Source organism: Giraffa tippelskirchi, chromosome 14 (genome assembly GCF_054371585.1).
Source record: "Giraffa tippelskirchi isolate mGirTip1 chromosome 14, T2T-mGirTip1v1.2.pri, whole genome shotgun sequence".
NCBI classification, from domain to species: domain Eukaryota; kingdom Metazoa; phylum Chordata; class Mammalia; order Artiodactyla; family Giraffidae; genus Giraffa; species Giraffa tippelskirchi.
Genome location: NC_137288.1, coordinates 67,534,323 through 67,545,038, shown reverse-complemented (window position 1 = coordinate 67,545,038; position 10,716 = coordinate 67,534,323). Strand labels below are relative to the sequence as shown.

Here is a 10,716-nt window from a genome sequence, read left to right as displayed (position 1 = left end):
GAGAAAACAGGAGACAGTTTTGCCCCCAGGATACAGGTGGACACCACCAGCCTCCCCTCCTCTCCTCACCCCCACTGCCCCGGGCACCCCACGCCTGGCAGCTTGGCAGATCTGAGACCACCCGTCAGGAGGCTGGGGGCTAGAGTTCCCGGTGCAGATGCTTTGTCAGAAGCTCTGTGGGGAGAAACCACCCCCTCAGGCTCCAGGAGGCTACGATCACCAGGCATTTCTGGCGGCGGCTGCGTTTCAAAGCCACCCTGGGAACGGAGATTCAGATGGGCTCCAACTGGCCCACCAGCAGCTCCATGGGGCTGTTGACCCCCAGCTGGCTTTTGGCCACAAACAGCAATGCCTGAGCTGTCAGAACAGACACAGAAGGTTGGTTTGCTTTGGGGTTTGGGTTTCTCTATTTTTTAAACAATTTTTTCTGGTGTCCCACTAGAATCTTGGTGACAACAATGATAACTCCTGAAAATCTTCGGAAACAACTTTGACCAGTGGGCCAGCCTGCCTTCCTATCTAGAAGGGTATTGAAGTGGACTCCATGCACATGGTCCAAACTCGTCTTCCTTCAGCCAGCCTTTGGCCCGGGGCGCCTCTAACCACACCTCAGCCCTGATCCTGCCCAAGATCAGCAAACCTGGAGCCCAGAGTGGGGACCTGATCAGGCTGTGTGTCTGTGAAGAGAACAGGTCTATGGAGAATACAGCCTGCCCCTCCCATGGCGGGGGAGGGGAGGCACTGGCACAGGGGATGCTTTGATAGACACGTGACTGGTGGAGGACATGACTGGTGGTTAGTTGATGAGCTAAGAGTATTGCCTCAGTTTCCCCATCAACAACTGTCCCGATTCCCTCAGGTTATTACGCACAACCAGTGAACTCATCTGGACCAAGCCCCCAGAACGATGCCTCGAACTTACAAGTTCAGTTCAGTTCAGTCACTCAGTCGTGTCCAGCTCTTTGTGAACCCATGAATCACAGCACGCCAGGCCTCCCTGTCCATCACCAACTCCTGGAGTTTACCCAAACCCATGTCCATAGAGTCGGTGATGCCATCCAGCCATCTCATCCTCTGTTGTCCCCTTCTCCTCCTGCCCCCAATCCTTCCCAGCATCAGGGTGTTACCCAGTGAGTGAACTCTTCGCATGAGGTGGCCAAAGTATTGGAGTTTCAGCTTCAACATCAGTCCTTCCAATGAACACCCAGGACTGATCTCCTTTAGGATGGACTGGTTGGATCTCCTTGCAGTCCAAGGGACTCTCAAGAGTCTTCTCCAACACCACAGTTCAAAAGAATCAATTCTGCGGCGCTCAGCTTTCTTCACAGTCCAAATCTCACATCCATACATGACCACTAGAAAAACCATAGTCTTGACTAGACGAACCTTTGTTGGCAAAGTAATGTCTCTGCTTTTTAATATGCTATCTAGGTTGGTCATAACTTTCCTTCCAAGGAGTAAGCATCTTTTAATTTCATGGCTACAATCATCATCTGCAGTGATTTTGGAGCCCCCAAAAATAAAGTCAGCCACTGTTTCCACTGTTTCCCCATCTATTTCCCATGAAGTGATGGGACCAGGTGCCATGATCTTAATTTTCTGAATGTTGAGCTTTAAGCCAACTTTTTCACTCTCCTCTTTCACTTTCATCAAGAGGCTTTTTAGTTCTTTTTCACTTTCTGCCATAAGGGTGGTGTCATCTGCATATCTGAGGTTATTGATATTTCTCCCAGCAATCTTGATTCCAGCTTGTGTTTCTTCCAGCCCAGCGTTTCTCATGATGTACTCTGCATATAAGTTAAATAAGCAGGGTGACAATATACAGCCTTGATGGACTCCTTTTCCTATTTGGAACCAGTCTGTTGTTCCATGTCCAATTCTAACTATTGCTTCCTGACCTGCATACAGGTTTCTCAAGAGACAGGTCAGATGGTCTGGTATTCCCATCTCTTGAAGAATTTTCCACAGTTTATTGTGATCCACACAGTCAAAGGCTTTGGCATAGTCAATAAAGCAGAAATAGATGTTTTTCTGGAACTCTCTTGCTTTTTCGATGATCCAGCAGATGTTGGCAATTTGATCTCTGGTTCCTCTGCCTTTTCTAAAACCAGCTTGAACATCGGGAAGTTCATGGTTCATGTATTGCTGAAGCCTGGCTTGGAGAATTTTGAGCATTACTTTACTAGCGTGTGAGATGAGTGCATTGTGTGGTAGTCCGAGCATTCTTTGGCATTGCCTTTCTTTGGGATTGGAATGAAACTGACCTTTTCCAGTCCTGTGGCCACTGCTGAGTTTTCCAAATTTGCTGGCATATCGAGGGCAGCACTTTCACAGTATCATCTTTTAGGATGTGAAATAGCTCAACTGGCATTCCATCACCTCCACTAGCTTTGTTCGTAGTGATGCTTCCTAAGGCCCACTTGACTTCACATTCCAGGATGTCTGGCTCTAGGTGAGTGATCACACCATCGTGATTATCTGGGTCGTGAAGATCTTTTTTGTACAGTTCTTCTGTGTATTCTTGCCACCTCTTCTTAGTATCTTTTGCTTCTGTTAGGTCCATACCATTTCTGTCCTTTATCGAGCCATCTTTGCATGAAATGTTCCCTTGATATTTCTAATTTTCTTGAAGAGATCTCTAGTCTTTCCCAGTCTGTTGTTTTCCTCTATTTCTTTGCATTGATCGCTGAGGAAGGCTTTCTTATCTCTCCTTGCTGTTCTTGGAATTCTGCATTCAAATGGGAATATGTTTCATTTTCTCCTTTGCTTTTCACTTCTCTTCTTCTCACAGCTATTTGTAAGGCCTCCTCAGACAGCCATTTTGCTTTTTTGCATTTCTTTTCCATGGGGATGGTCTTGATCCCTGTCTCCTGTAGGATGTCACGAACCTCTGTCCGTAGTTCGTCAGGCACTCTGTCTATCAGATCTAGTCCCTTAAATCTATTTGTCACTTCCACTGTATAATCATAAGGGATTTGATTTAGGTCATACCTGAATTATCTAGTGGTTTTCCCTACTTTCTTCAATTTAAGTCTGAATTCGGCAATAAGGAGTTCATGATCTGAGCCACAGTCCGCTCCCGGTCTTGTTTTTGCTGACTGTAAAACAAACATCCCTGTAATCTACCAAACAGTCCCAGCCACACACACTTGTCCTGTGTCTACATTAATTCTCAAACATTCCACCAACTGTTTAAATAATCTGAGCCTTAAACTTGACTCTTTAAGGGAAAAGAAAAAAAACACAAACAGAAAACAATTTTTGAGGTTTTCAGATGCACTGACTCTGCCAGGAAGGCAGTCAGTCTGCTGTATCAGACTCAGCATACTCACCTCCTCAGATCCTCTGGGCTGTGCCTGACTCCCAGACCCAGATCCTCAGTGTCCTGTCCACCTGACTCCACAGGACGTTGTGTGCCACACCTGAGGCCAACCAGCCCTGTGCCCTCGTGTCCAGATATTTCTGCTGTTTTTGGAGTCAGACCAAAGGTGCAGTTGCCTGGAGGACCAGATAACATAACCCAGGGGGGGCCGGAGAATTAACTCCTCATGGAACCAACTTCGGCCAAGGGGCAGGAAGATTCTCCTTCCTTTCCTTTTTTCGGGTGGCCTATTCTTGAGTGTGGGCTTCTGGGTGGCTCAGGGGTAAAGAATTCACCTGCCAAGGCAGGAGACAGGGGTTCAGATCCCTGGGTCGGGAAGATCCCCTGGAGAAAGAAATGGCAACCCACTCCAGTATTGCTGCCTGGAAAATCCCACAAACAGAGGAAGCTGGCGGGCTATAGTCCATGGGATCACAAAGAGTCAGACAAGACTTAGCGACTAAACAACATTCTTAAGTGTAATCTCTACCTCTGATCCAACTTCCTGTGGAACTGGCCTTACTCAGCCAGCCAGCAGTGTGTCTGAAGAAGTGGTTTACCCAGCATCATATCATCCCGTGTAGCTTTTCCATCCTTCACTCTTGCTGCCTGGGGATGGTACCTCTAGAGAAAGCAACATTTTCTCCTGGCCTCATACTGTTTTCTGGGGAACCCGGACTAAAATTTTCCTAAAAAACAGGAGATTGTATTTCATCTTGGTGGTAACTTCACCAAGAGTTGTTTACTATTTCAGGAAATCGCATAATCGATAACGACAGCACTAAAGGTATTTAAGCCGCCAGTACAGGATATTTCCATCAGTCTACATCTGTGGCCACGGCTCTGAGTGTAGTTGTTCCTGTGTATCTGTTTATTGAACTATTTCTTTATGAATGACTTCCCTTTTATTTCTCCCTTATAGTACACGTAGGGCATTCTATCGATTTCTATTATATATATAGGGCAGTTACATTATCTATAAATTAATATTAAATAGATAAGAGGTCATCACAAGGTATTTGTCCTATAAAGTGGGCACCAGGGTTGGTAGAGCTGAGCGTCTGTGATGGAGCAGAAAGAGCTCCAAGGCCTCTAGTCAGCTGCGTCCCGACGGGTAAGACACCGGTCCCCACGGGCTTTGGTTTTTTGAGGCTGAGTGAGATGATCCCTAGAGGCCTTTATAGCCATGCCACCTGAAGTTTAATTTAGGAGATGTCACCTGCTTTGGGCTTCCCAGGTGGCTCAGTGGTAAAGAATCCGCCTGCCAGTGCAAGAGACACAGGTTCCATCCCTGGGTCGGGAAGATCCCCTGGAGAAGGAAATGGCAGCCCACTCCTGTTTTCTTGCCTGGGAAATCCCATGGACAGAGGAGCCTGGGGGCCTCTTATTGCAAAACATTCAGACATGACTGAGCAACTAAAACAACAACAACCCCTGCTTTAGTTTTTCCGGGTTTCCACTGAGGTGCTTCACCTGTTGTCAGAAGCTAAATTCAGCCCTGCTCTCACACGTAAGGAGCTGGACGCCCTTCCCTTCTGAGATGGGCAGGAAGTGGGTGGATGCCCTCCAGAGTCAGCTTTCACTCCAAAATCACGTTCAGACCGCAGCACCCAGATGTCAGCCATCCCAGCTCACCCAGCGGAGCACGTCTGACGACGATCTGTAAGTCTGCTTACCTGTAAAAACTCCGTGTCTGTCCCAGCCTGGGTCTCCGAGCGGGTCCCCACGCTGGCCCTGCCTGCCGGGTGCGGCCTCCAGGGCTGGCGGCTGCCTCCCCCTCTCTGTCCCTCCAGGCCACCCCCCGGATCCCTGGTCCAACCACAGTGCCAAGGCCAAGTGCGTGGCATGCAGCTACAAGTCCTCACTGCAGGGCAGGAGGTTTAGAGCCAGGCCACTGCCTGTTCACTTCTCTGGGTGGGTACAGAGGGGATTGAGTGTGGTTCAGAAGGAGGAAGAACTTTCTTGCCAAACCCCAGCCCCCACCGCGACCCTCCAGGTTTCAGAACCAAACCCTGAAAGGAGTTTCAGGTTAACCCCTTCCACCGTACCGTGCAGATGACAGGAATCAGGTAGCGGCTGGGACAATTGCCTAACCCATCCAAGAACCCTCTTTTCTACCCTCTGTGTTTTGCGAAGCTTCAGGAATGCATGGAAATGTTGTTTATGAGCAAAGAGCATGACAGAGTAGAAAGTTAGGACAAAAAGAAGAGGTTCGTCTCTGTAAAGGGAAAGGTTTCATGCAGGAAAAGGGTGCTGGGGGAAGGCCCAGCTGGGAACCTCTGGTGCCTGGAAAACAGCCAGTCTGAAGCCTGAAGCCCCCAACCCCTTCGCTCATTCTGGAGCCCAGAGGCAGCTTGGTTTTTGGGTCAAGGAGGGGAGGGGCTTGCCCAGAGCCATGTGGGGCTGTGGGGGGTGAGGGGTGGGGGTGAGAGGGTAAAGGAGATTGAGGGGGTGAGGGGGGCATGGCCAGCTGTTCTCAAGCCCTAAGTCTTAGAGCCAAACAGTAACCAAGGAAGCTATTAAGAACCCTAATTAGCTTAACTAAGGCTTTTGAATAGCAAAAAAAAAAAAAGTATGGTTCTTAATTGAGGTTCTCCTGCTGTTTTCATGGAGCTTGTGAGTTTCTGCCTAAGAAGCAGAACCAAGGAGGCTCCTGAGAGCTTCAGGAACTTTCTGGGTCTCAAGGGTGCTTTAGAGTCTGTCAGAGGCAGCTTCCAGGCAGGTGTAAAGCTACAGGAGGATTTACATATAACTGGGGTCTTGGGGGAAGCTTAGATATTGCTGACAAATTTCCAGAATTCTGCTTTATTAAAGCAGAATTTACTGAGGACCTACTACACCCAAGGAAAGCCCTTTCTGCAAAGATGATCAGGGCTGAGGGTCTCAGACTCACAGCCCTCTCTTTGTGGCCTCCAGGAGCGGAATCCACCTTCCTGAACCCTGGGGCCCCCTTCAGCTTTTTTTTTTTTTTTTTTTTTCATTGAGCCACAAGCCAATCTTATTTAAATCAGGACTGTCAAAAAGAAATATTCTATCATCCATTTGTGATCTGAATTTTAGTGTAAGAGATCAGTTTAAATATGGTGCACATAAAGAGTCATGAGATTTTTGTTTTGAATAGATAAGGCAGTGGCCACTATTGCTTGTGAGTAGCTTTTTTGAAACAAGCTATCAAGGCTCCCCTCTCTCCCTCCTTCTGAATGTCAGCGAAGATCACTTTTGTTCCAGGGAAGGACTTCCTGGGATTCTCCAAGTACCCCATCAGTCTCCCGTCCCCCGGTGACGCCTGTTCCTGCTGATGTCTGTCTCAGAGGACCAGCAGGCCCACATCTCTTTCGCCCGAACAGACCAAGGAGGTGTGGCTCAGTCTTGTGCTTGCCTCCCTTTTCCACAATACAGCACTGGGCACACTTCTGAACAAAAATATTCCTGCCTTTCTTGACATCACCCATTTTTAATCATTCTCTCTCCGGGCATGACTGAGAGGTTCCTGCTTGCAGGCCAAACATCCTGTCTCCAACCCTCTTCAGCGATTTTCCCCCCAAAACCAAGACAATAAAATGAAGCTAATCAGAAAGCAAATCCTGGGTGCAGGAAGCCCCCCCAACCTCCCCCGGATCATGAATAGCGTTGGGGGCCTGGCCCTGGTCTCCTGGGGGCAGGGATCAGCCCCTGGGAGAGGCAGGGGGCGCTGAGCCTGCTGTGGATCTGCTCAGCCGCCAGGGTCCCTGATCCCTGTTCCCGAAGATGCCCCAGGGAGCATTAACCCGCCGCCCCGCAGCCACAGCCAGAGGCAGAGCCAGAGAGCCGCCCGCTGTTCTCATGGGGCGCCCCGGGCCGAGGACCTCGCTCTGGGGCCCGGGGAACCACCGCCCCCCCAGGAGTGCCGACCGAGCAGCAGCGGCAGGGCGGCCCCGTCCGCTCGGGAGGGGGGACCCTGTCCGAAGCAGGCTCCCAGGCCCCCAGGCCTCCCCGCCTGGCGCTCCCCACTGTGGACGAGACCCCCGATATTCATGCACACTCCAGTTGGAGACCAGCCTCCCAATGACAGCCCTGCTGCAGGGGTCAAAGGGTCAGGATGAATCGATTTTATCGACTTTCATGGCTGCGAGGAGCCGCAGGGCCCAGCCCAGCTCCCCCCATTCCAACCCACCACAGCCCGTGGAGTCTTTGCTCCCTCGGGCGGGGCCCATTTCCCGAACACCCGACAGTGAGTGGGCCAGGTGGACAAAAGCCATGTTCTCTGGGGTCCTCCTTCTAAAGGCGAGGCTGCTTTATGTTCAGGTAACATTTGACTTACAAACACGTTTACACTGAGATCAGCCGGTGAGCCGAGGAGCTTTTTAAGGGAGGGGCGGGTACGTGATGACCCCTTTTTACAGGAGAAGGAACAGGGCCAGAGAGACCAGGGGGCTTGTCCAAAGCCTCCAGCTTGTAATGGGAAGTGGTTGTTGAGGGCAGTGCCCTCTTCCACCCCCATCCACCCAGTGGAGACTTGCAGACCCGCATCTCTGCAGGGCCCTGGCTCTCAGCTGGACAGTTCTGTCCCCCAGGGGACATGTGGCAAGGTCTGCACACATTGTCACCACTAGGGAAGGCTCCTGACATCCCCTGAGTAGAGGCCGGGGCTGCTGCTAAACACCTGATATTGCCCAAGACAGCCCCACAGAGCAACGGGTTATCCACCCAAATTGTCAGCAGCTGAAAGCCCTGCAACAGGCAGGGGGAGGCGGGTATTTAACACATTAGCTTGGCTGTTCCTTACCAGCACCATGGAGGTAAAATTATACTGCCCTTTTTATAGAAGGGAACACTGAGGGCAGCAGCGGTGACTAATGCCCAAGATCACAGTGACTAGAGAGAGGAGGGCTGGGACCTGGAGGAGGGTTCCCACTTGGAGCCCAGCTCCAAGGATCTGTGGTTTTGCTCCTAAGCCACCGGGTCACCTAGGAGTCTGAGAACAGGATGGAGGTGAGGATGGGGGTGGCCTGTGTGGTTGGCCGGTGGGGCCCTGGGGTGGAGCCGCTCCAGAAGCGCCATACCCTCCCATCCCCCGCAGACTCGGGGGCCTCTCCTTGCTGAGCCCACCTTGCCGGGTGGTCCAAGCTCCTGGCTGCCAAGTTGCCTCATTTCCCACTAAGGAAATTCCCTTGAAACTCTTTTTTGATTTTCTTTTCTTTTTTGGTTTTTTTTTTTTTTTTGCAGGAGCTGATCCCCAGGAACTTGTCTTCAACCTGGCATTAGATCAAAGGCTTAAGCCGCCAGCTGCCTCACCAGTCTGGGCTGCCTCCGCAGCATCCTGTGAGCACCCCGGAGCTCGCCCCGTGGTCACCACCGAGCCCCCGCTGCCCAACCTGACCGCTCCAGAGACAGGGCTCCCTAGGGCCACCCCCGCCCCACTCAGGGGGGACCCCCTCTTTCCTGACGTCAGCTGGCATGGACTGGAAAAAGGGGAAAGTGGGGACCAGGGATTTCTTTTTCCTTCCAAATCAGAAATAATGGCAACCCACTCCAGTATTCTTGCCTGGAGAATGCCCTGCACAGAGGAGCCTGGTGGACAGTCCATAGGGTCACAAAGAGTCGGACACGACTGAGCCACTTAGCACACAGGCACAGAGAAGTCACTCCCAGGGACCACAGGTGGCGTCCACGGGGACCCACTTCTGAGAGCTGTGCAGCCAGGGGATGAAGTGGACATGGTTGGAACTTGGCACACACACATCAGGGGGCAGAGAAGGGGAGGAGAGGAGAGGACAGAGGCCCAGGAACGTGCAGACCATCCTGGCTTCTGCGCAGAGGCTTGTGGGGGGTGTCCCCCTCCTCCACTCGAGTCCTTTCCTTGCCCCCCCTGGTCTGGTCACCCCACGTGGGCGCTGAGCCAGAAAAGAGGTGCCGTTCTCATGACTCCCTGTTCTCCCCCAAAAAAGAGCCTCAGAAGGAGGAACATTCCAGAACTGAGTCCTTCTCGTGCTAGGGGAGGGAGGGGAGGTACTAAAATGGTCCAGCGGTCGGTCAGGATGCTCTGAGCCAGGGCCCATCGGTCCAGGTCGGGGCTGAGGTTCGCACACGCCTGGCACAGGCTGCACCTTGAGGACCCCAGTGCAGGTGCCCAGTGGGTCAGCAAGGCCAGTGTTCTGAAATGTAAGTGCAATGGCTGTGGTCACGTCCTGGGATAAAGGCCTTGGGACTGGGTATGGAATCTCCTTCCCTTTGGGTCACGTTCTCGGGTCAGGGCTCAGTCAAAAAACTGGAACCACGAGGCACGACGGAGGGCATCCCCAGTGGCTCAGCAGTAAAGAAGCCGCCTGCCAATGAGGGAGATGCAGGTTCGATCCCTGGGTCGGGAAGATCCCCTGGAGGAGGAAATGGCAGCCCACTCCAGTCTTCTTGCCTGGAGAACCCCATGGACAGAGGAAGCTGGTGGGCTACCGTCCATGGGGTTGCAGACTCAGACAGGACTGAAGCAACTTAGCACGTTAGCCCAGTTGCCACGTGGCAAATTCACCAGGTGTTTTTAATCCCAGATAGATTTTGTTTGCTTGCTTTTTTCCCCCTAATCTTTCAAGCTCCCGATGGAGCATTTTGGTAGCTCTGTCTGTGTTTGTGTGGATTCTCCCTGAACTAAACACAGCTCTGCTTTTTCTCAACTAAGTTCCTCTGAGGCTCCTTTTAACTTTTCACAGGAAATGAGCACTGCACCAGGAAATCTTCTGGGGGAAAAATAAACGTGGTCAGGTTTACCCCTGTTTGTGGTTATGCGTATGTGTGGGGGGGGAGAGGGTGTGGTTGGCGTGTGTGTGTCTGTGTGTGCCCTGTCTCCACACACCCTTCGGTGCTGGGAGAGGGTCGGAGACAAAAACAGAAATCCGAGCTGCACATTCGGGCTGAGAGGCCCTGTGCTTCCTCCATGATCCAGATGCAGATTTCAATCAATTCAATCAATGTGCAATGTTTGCTGGCCATAAAAATAGCCCAGAGGTTGCTGGTCAGCGGCTCTAAGATGGATGACCAGTGGCCCCAGAGGTCCCAAAGGTCAAAGGTGACTATCACCTTAAAATGTAATCTGTGCCGGTCCCCCCACGGGCCTGGCCATCTGTACCCACCTGCCAAACCGGGCAGCTCTCAGCCCTTCTGCCCACTCACTCAGGGGCCTGGCAGGCAGCCTTTGGGCCTCAGGGGCAGGACCACCAAGTTGTCCACACTCCCAAGCCCTACTGTCCCCCCCGGTGGAACCCACATGCTTCTCTACCCGCTGCTGCCCCCACGACATCCCACTGTTGTTGTTTAGTCGCTAAGTCGTGTCTGACTCTTTGTGACCCCATGGACTGTAGCCCGCCAGGCTCCTCTGTCCATAG

General features: G+C 51.8%; 1 pseudogene; it reads right to left on the bottom strand.

Moving 5' to 3' along the window:
- Positions 1-6,497: 6,497 nt before the first annotated feature.
- On the bottom strand, positions 6,498-6,813 carry LOC145534832 (cytochrome c pseudogene; annotated as a pseudogene).
- Positions 6,814-10,716: the final 3,903 nt, after the last annotated feature.